The following is a 9,125-nucleotide window of genomic DNA, read 5'->3' on the forward strand; positions in this document are numbered from 1 at the left end:
CTCTGTATACTTTACTATTTATTTTTATACTTTATTTGTTATCCCCCTTTTTTTCTCTTCTTTTTTCTTTCTATAACTCATAATGAGTCAACAGCAACTTCAATTTCGTTGTACCTTTGGAAAAGTGACAATGACAATAAAGACTTATCATATATATATATATATATATACACACACACACACACACACACACACAAATTGCACATTAGCATATTAATTCTATAAGAATCAAGTTTATTGCCAAGTATGTTCTCACATACAACAAGGGATTTGCTTTGGTGATTAGTGCTTGAACAGTTAAAATACAAGAATTTAGCCAAGACTTTAATTTAATTTAATTTAGCCAAGAATTTAGCCAAGACCAAGTTGCTATAGAATAAAAAATGGAAGAATCTGAAATATACAAATTTGAAAAATGGACATATTTGAGGGGTATGTGTATGAGGTGTCGAAGTCCAAGCTGTAGATTATATCCCTGAATGTGCATAAACAGGTCACATGATGATGTTTTAAGTTATTCTAGGGCTTCCTGCACCTCTTTCCAAATTACATGTGTGTGTGGGGGGGGCGGCATGGTGGTGTAGTGGTTAGCACGGTCGCCTCACAGCAAGAAGGTTCTGGATTCGAACCCAGTGGCTGGCGAGGGCCTTTCTGTGTGGTTTGCATGTTCTCCCTGTGTCTGTGTGGGTTTCCTCTGGGTGCTCTGGTTTCTCTCACAATCCAAAGACATGCAGTTAGGTTGACGTGGGGCGGCCTTGGGCTGAGGTGCCCTTGAGCAAGGTACCTGACCCCTGAGTGCTCTGGTGTGGCTGCCCACTGCTCTGGGTGTGTGTGCATGTGTTCACTGCTTCAGATGGGTTAAATGCAGAGGATGAATTTCAGTGTGCATGTGACAAATAAAGGTTTCTTCTTATATATATCAGGGCCATAGTTGGGGGGTCCTGGGGTGCCCGTGACCCCCCCCCCCCCCCCCCCTTTGTCAGACCATACATTTTTTCAATAGCCGCATAAGAATATTAGAAAAGCGCTCACTGAAATTTTTCTAACTTTTTTTTTTTTTAAACTAGATGGCCACCTCAGCCTCATTAGGATTTCTATAACCTTGACTTCCTGTGGTTTGGGCACGAAAACCCAGTTTGTCAGAGTGTGTGCGGGAGAGGCGGATGTAAGTGCAGATGTTAAATAATACACAGTGCGATATGAGCATAAAGTGCATGAAACGCACACAACAGGCAAACAGTCCAAAACAGCAGGCAAAATCTTAATCGAGGAAACAGGCAGGAGGTCAATTGAGGCATGGACAGAATATCAGAGGCAAAACTATACAAGATCAAGGGACGAGAAACAGGAGTCGAGAAACCAGGAGGTCAACAGGAACAGGGCCAGGAAACAAGGCTCTGTAAGGTACACTAGACGTGGCTTAATACTTCACATTGTCCTTGCATGGGCGCAGTCCTTAAATAGCCTAAACATAGTTCATTGATTAAAGACAGGTGTTCTTTGTTAATGGCATGCGTGCTGGAGCTCATTAGGCGTGCGCGCAGCCCGAGGTGCACCTTCAGGTGCACGAGCCAAGGTGTGCAGGACTGAATCAGTTCTGCGCAAGCACGATCGCACTAGAAAGCATGGTCAAGCTGCCAGTGTAGCTGCAGTCTTTTTAGTTGCGAATTACGAGTATTTCCTCTTGTGTTAATGATTCGCCATGTCAAAACAAGCAAAACTTTCCTCCTTCTTTCGACGTGAAGAGAGGTAAGCAATTTATTGTATAATTTTTTTCCATCAAAGTTACATTTTGTGGCTTCGAAGCTAAGTTTTAGTGCGCTGTTTCTGGAACACTACATCAAGAAAACGTGGAAGAAACATCAGTAATGGAAGAGCCGGTTTCTAAGCTACCTAAAACTAGCAATGGTAATTATTTTTTTGTTACATAATGTACTCAGGCTGTGACCCCCCCGCCTTTGAAAAATCCTAGCTATGCCCATATATATATATATATATATATATATATATATATATATATATATAAATTTTTTTCTCTACAAAATTCATAGTTTTGGTTTTTAACTACAGTTTATTGATTTTTTTTAGTTATATTATATTTTTGTGTTATACTTGTGCTTAGAGGTGTAAATAAAAAAAAATGCTTGCTTGTTCATGTGACAAAAATAAAGGCTTCTTCTTCTTACAATGGAGAAGAGACATGATATGAATGTGTGAGAGGAAGAGAATATGTGCAAAAGGTTAAATAAATAGCCAAGCTGTACAGTGTGTGCTGGAATGTGCAATAAAAGTTCACAGAATAAAGATGTATGACATGACCTTGAAATGTGCAAAACTGCAGTTCAGAGACATCCATCCATTATCTGTAGCCGCTTATCCTGTCCTACACGGCCGCAGGCAAGCTGGAGCCTATCCCAGCTGACTATGGGCAAGAGACGGGGTACACCCTGGACAAGTTGCCAGGTTATCGCAGGGCTGACACAGAGACAAACAACCATTCACACTCACATTCACACCTACTGTTAATTTAGAGCCACCAATTAGCCTAACCTGCATGTCTTTGGACTGTGGGGGAAACCGGAGCACCCGGAGGAAACCCACATGGACACAGGGAGAACATTCAAACTCCACACAGAAAGGCCCTCATCAGCCGCTGGGCTCGAACCCAGAACCTTCTTACTGTGAGGTGATCGTGATAACCACTACACCACCCTTCCTTTGTGTAGACTGGCATGAATCCTTCATCCACCTCTCTTTCATCCATCCATCCATTATCTGTCGCCGCTTATCCTGTTCTACAGGGTCGCAGGCAAGCTGGAGCCTATCCCAGCTGACTGTGAGCGAGAGGCGGGGTACACCCTGGACAAGTCGCCAGGTCATCGCAGGACTGACACAGAGACAAACAACCATTCACACGGTCAATTTAGAGCCACCAATTATGGCCCTTTTCCACTACCCTTTTTCAGCTCACTTCAGCTCGCTTCAGCTCACTTCAGCCCGACACGGCTCGCGTTTCGACTACCAAAACCAGCACGACTCAGCTCGTTTCAGCCCTGCTTAGCCCCTAAAACTCGCACCGTTTTGGAGTGGGGCTGAAGCGAGCCAAACCGAGCCGAGTGAGGCTGGGGGCGTGAGCAGACACTCCCCTGTGCACTGATTGGTGAGGAGGAGTGTCCTCACATGCCCACACACGCCCCGCGAGCGCGCTGGGATCTGTAAACACCGCAAACCCGGAAGAATAATAATTATGAATTACGAGAATTTCTGAAGCCTTATGCGCCTCGCCTCATCTATACGCTCTTGCCAGTATCTGTCCGCGTTGTCGGTGACAGCAAGCCACAGCACCGAGACCAGCAACACTAACGACTCCATGTCCTCCATGTTTATTGTTTACTATTCGGGTCGTGAGACTACCGCTTAAAAGCTCACTGAATCAGTGACATACAGAGCATCGTGCACGAGTTCGCGGAGCGCAAGGCTCGTCGTATGCCCTTCAAATAATGCGCGCAGTAGGCTATTGATGTTTTATTATGAGCCATGTACAGTATGTCGCCGAATGTTTTTTTGTTTCTGAGTTACATGTTCGTTTGAAGGACTTAATGTACAAACTAACATAGTTGCACCCCGGAGTGTTGAAATTGGTAAACACAGTGCATTCAGTGAGGTTTGCACCGCCCTCCTTTTATTTCTGACTCTTCCTGTCACCGCTGCAACCTCTGAGCGCTCATTCGTATGCCCTTCAAATAATGTGCGCAGTATAGGCTATTGATGTTTTATTATGAGCCATGTACAGTATCCTAATGTTTTTTGTTTCTGAGTTACATGTTCGTTTGAAGGACTTGATGTACTAAATAACATAGTTGCACCCGGTAGTGTTGAAATTGGTAAACACCGCAGTTGCGGACATTTTGTAGCCTAAAATGATGTTATGATAAGCTTTAATAAAGGGCCCGGTCATTTGCCCCGCCCCCGGCCCGGCTCTGACTTGTTCCGCCACTGTCACTGATGTCACTGTTTGCGCTGCTTAACGGCATCACATGACGTCCACCCACTTTCGCTAACTCCACCCAATGTGTCCCCCACTTCCAGCCAGCACGGTTCAGCGCGGTTGTAGTCGAAATGCAACTCCAACAGCCCCGCTCAGCTCGACTCAGCTCGACTCGGCACGGCACGGCTCAGCCGCGTTTGTAGTGGAAAAGCGGCATTAGCCTAACCTGCTTGTCTTTGGATTGTGGGGGAAACCGGAGCACCTGGAGGAAGCCCACGTGGACATGGGGAGAACTTGCAAACTCCACACAGAAAGGCCCTCGCCGGCCGCCGGGCTCGAACCCAGGACCTTCTTGCTGTGAAGTGATCGTGATAACCACTACACCACTGTGCCACCTTTCCTTTGTATAGACTGGCATGAATCCTTCATCCACCTCTTTTTGATTTCTTATCAAACTTATACAGATAAAAATATTCTTTCCAGTTTCAGATTATTATCTGTTTAGAGTTTATGACTATTATCTGAATTTCAAATGTTGCCTCTTTCACATGCACGGGGTAATAAAGTCACATGCACGGGTTAATAAAGGCTACGTTCACACTGCAGGCTGAAGTAACTCAAATCCGATCTTTTTGCCCATATGTGACCTGTATCCGATCTTTTATTGACAATATGAACGACACAGATCTGATTTTTTCAAATCCGACCCAGGCCGTTTGGATATGTGGTCCTAATTCCGATTCCTATCCGCTCTTTTCATATGCGACTTCAGTCTGAACCGCCAGGTCGCATTCATCTGACTTACACGTCATCAACAAGCCACAAACGTCACTATTCTGCGCTGAAGTAGGCGGTGGGTCTCTCAAAAAAAGTTACAACAACATGGCGCATAATGACATCAATGCGAGGGACGCTTCGGGCTGTGAAGGTTCTGAATCTTCTCAATGGAAGGACGCAGAGGTTAGGGAGCTGATTTCCATTTGGGGGGATACAGCTATTCAAGCTAGATTGGATGGGTCATACCGCAACCGGGTGGTTTTACTTCCGTAAACACTGGCCATGCTCACTGCGTGTGACGTTGTCGTATCCTGCAATGCGCATGCGGAACACTTTTAGGTCGCTTTTCGTTCATACTGAGGATCACATACAAGTCGCATATATTTGTTAATGTGAATGACCTCACAAAAAAATCGGATTTCACAAAAAAATCGGAATTGAGCATTAAGCCTTGCAGTGTGAACGTAGCGAAAGTGACCCACAGGCCATTTATGATGTAGCTGTTGTTTCCATAGATTAGAGGTCTGCGTGGGTCGGATTTTTCAGTCCAGCTTCCGTTTGTGCAGTCCCACTCCCGCCCGCAAAGAATTATGATTTTCAGTCCCGCTCCCGCCCGCGCCCACAAAAAAATTATGATTTTCAGTCCCGCTCCCGCCCGCAAATCCCGCATGATGCAGACGTTCGCGTTATTTCTCAGGAAAGTTCTTGTCTTGACACAGCGTGATGGTGCCCCGCCCCCTACTTTGAGTGGATTTCAGCATAAATATCTACAGCTCACATTGCTATTATTTACCTTGTTTCGGAATTCAGCATGTACTGTCTCTATTAATAATAATTAGTGCTATCAAACAATTAAAATATTTAATCGCGAATCACACATTTTTATCATGTAAGAAGCCATTATAATTCTCTGATTAGTATAAAAAAGTGAATGGGCTTCTTTTGTATCTATGAGAAAGTATATGTGGGGCTTTTTTTTCCCCCCCTCTCAAGCTAGTAAATGAAGTGAATCGATTCATTGCTTTAGTTAGTCTACAACTTTAATCAGAGAGACATGTTACACAGTGACGGTAGGCTTGACTCAATGCTATCCCAGAAATCCTTCCTGTAATATGCAAATTTGGCCGCCTCTGATTGGACAGCCAAATTTGCATATTACAGGAAGGATTTCTGGGATAGTATTGAGTCAAGCCTACCGTCACTGTGTAACATGTCTCTCTGACTAAAGTTGTAGACTAACTCAAGTCGTAAATCACTTTACTCATGGTTCTCTTGCTAGTTGGCTGTGAACTGTGAGTCATTAGAGCGATCAAAGGATTTCCTATTAGGATAACAAATTTAAGATACTATTTCTCTGCCAACTTAAACATCTTAAAATGTTTTTATTAATGCCAAATAAAATATCCAACACAAATTATGTATGATAGACATAAATTAGTAATTTATACATTTTATTTCAAACACGTGTTTAGTTAGCGGGACTGTTGCAGCTTATCACCGCTCCCGCCAGCGCGCGTATATGTGCATTTCCGGTCCCGCCCGCGCCCGCAATGAGCTTTCAAAATTTGTCCCGCGCCGCACTGCTTTGCGGCGAGTCCCGCGGGAGTGCAGGGCTCTACCATAGATTTACATAGAAGACTAGATGCCTCGTCCCCGTTGCCCGTCAACGAAGTCGAACGTCCGCACATGGCGGCCACCTTACCTCAGACAGCTGGCTTACCCATTACAGTCAGTCAGTACGTTTACATGCACGTCCAAATCGAGCGGTAATCGAGCAAAGGGTCCCAGCAGGGGTGCCAGAGAAATCCAGTCCTACATGCACAAGTGAAATCAGGCTATTGTGCAAGGTGCATTGTGCACCCGAGCCACACGTGGCGCTACACGCCCCATCGTGTTGGTACACTTCCGGTTGTCATCATGAAGAAGAGCTATAGTGTTGCCAGATACTGCTGACGTTTTCCAGACCAAAACATGTTCAAAACCGCTAAAATGCACTTAAACCCCCCCAATCTGGCAACACTGGCAGTTCCGTGTTCAAGCTGTTAGGCTTGCTCTAACAGACTGTATGGCTACAAACTATCCGGCGCAGACCACTGTTTTGTAAGACAACTTATTTTGCACAATAATATTTTTCTAAAGTCCATTTTTTGCTTACAAAAAATATATATTTTTTTGCTTACAATTTAACTTATGTCTTAATAAACACACAAAAAATTCAATTGTTTTGTTTTTATTGACATTCTTCAGATGTTGGACATATATTTGTGTGTGTATACACACACACACAAATACAATGACTTGTTTATGTACACAATTCACAGCTATGCAACAGCTGTACAGATGTATTTGGTGATACAGTAAGTGAGCTAAATTTTAACAGTGCAAACAATGCCACAAAAAGAAAAGATTCATGCCGTTGTCATGATTCGTTGTCATGCCGACCGAGGCTGTTGTGTTTCCCGCTTGTGGTCTCGTCACTCGTCACTTCCGGAAGGGGCAGTGCTGAAGTAAGTAGCTCGAATACATAGCTCAATAGGGTATACATGCACTAAGTAGTTCGGCAGAAATCGCATAATCTAGGTCGTGTAGCTCGATTCCGAGAAATCAAGTTCGGTTCAATTTCAGCTGAATTAAGGTGTATACATGGCATTTTGAACTTCGATTTCAGTCGAGCAACGGCAGAAATTCGATTCTCTCTATGCGCATGTAAACGCACTGAGTGCGTTTACATGCACATCCAAATCGAGCTACTGTCGGTAATCGAGCTAAGGGTCCCAGCAGGGGTGCCAGAGAAATCCAATCCTACATGCACACAAGGAAATCAAGCTATTGTGTGAGGTACATTGTGCACCCGAGCCACAGGTGGCGCTACACGCCCCATCGTGTTGGTACACTTCCGGTTGTCATCATGAAGAAGAGCTATTCAAGAGTATAGACCCTTTTCAGTCACGTGACCTTCGTAAACGTGACCACCATTTTGGACATGTAGCGGACTTCGGCTCGAATTGGTTTGAATGCGAGGAAGGCGACAAACGGAGAACATACAAGAAAAAAGAGCGAGATGCAGAAAACACCTTCGCTATCCAGCGACGTAGGGCATTTACAGGGCGAGCAGAGGGAGAAATAACAACAGTAACGACACATTAGCAACGCCGTACAGAAATAACGGTTTATGGCACAGACCCTTTCGGTTCTCGCTCATCTAGCTGCTACAATGACTGCTTAGACTGCAACAATAATACCTAACACACATTTAAGTATCCGTCGTAAAGACGTGAAACTCGTCGAGTGACGAGTGTGTTCATTGATAAGCTAACACAATCTAAAAGTAGACATACCATCACACTGCCCTGGCGCTGTGTACAGTTTACCTTCTATGGTTTGTGCACTCACTATTTGCCATTAATTTCTCCAACCGTTGTTACAGATTACAGGGAACGGCCTGGATTTAAGAGACAAATACATGTTCCTCTTGTTTTGAACACTTATTTGTAGGCAGTGCTTAATTTGTAAAGTGGGAGGTCCAGAGCGCAGAGGATGAGCGGCTCCGGTGCGGAAAAAAAGGGGGGGGGGGGCGCGGCGCTGCGCTTCTGGGCATGTTTTGTAATAACACTACAAATTAAGTTCATCTGCAGATATTTTGTGGATGTCGTTTCATGAGAGAAATCACCAACAAGACAGATATCAAAATCAGACATTAACACTAAATAAACTTGCATTTTTTTATTTAATCATTTGGGGTTTTTGTTGTTGTTACATAGTCAAAAGAGGTGTCGGATCACCGGAACCAGTGTAAATAGCTGCCGGAGCCAACGCCCAAGGTTCCGGAGCGCGCTCCGGCTTGCTCCCCCTCAAATTAAGCGCTGTTTGTAGGACACTGCCTCTGATCTGTCCTACAGTCTACCAACAGCAAAGGAACACAACGCTAGCTAATGTCGTTAGCTAATAGCTACTACAGAAGAACAAAGAGGTTACAATGGGTTATTTTAGCCTATTTGGTTACACACTCGCCGCCACAGAATGTTAACAGCAATGTAATGCCTTTTCTGGCTAATTTTATTCGTCTTACCTCCAACAAAGTGGTCACTGCACAAGCGCTGGTATGCTGAGGGCTGCCAATCTGTTAATGGCCGCTATCCATCTTCTCCATCGGGATCCGATAAAATGATAACCCTTGCCTTGTTTGTTGATGGTTACTACATTCAGGTGCACAACAATATAGTGGCATGATGGAAGTCTTGCTGAAAATAAACACTTTCTTTGCTGCCGTTCCTCAATGTTGGCTGTGGTAAACTACTGGTAGTACATGTCCAAAATGGCGGCCGCGTTTGTCATGACGTCACGTGAAAAGGGTCTATAA

The sequence above is a fragment of the Neoarius graeffei genome, chromosome 9 (assembly GCF_027579695.1).
Source record: "Neoarius graeffei isolate fNeoGra1 chromosome 9, fNeoGra1.pri, whole genome shotgun sequence".
In the NCBI taxonomy this organism is placed as follows: Eukaryota; Metazoa; Chordata; class Actinopteri; order Siluriformes; family Ariidae; genus Neoarius; species Neoarius graeffei.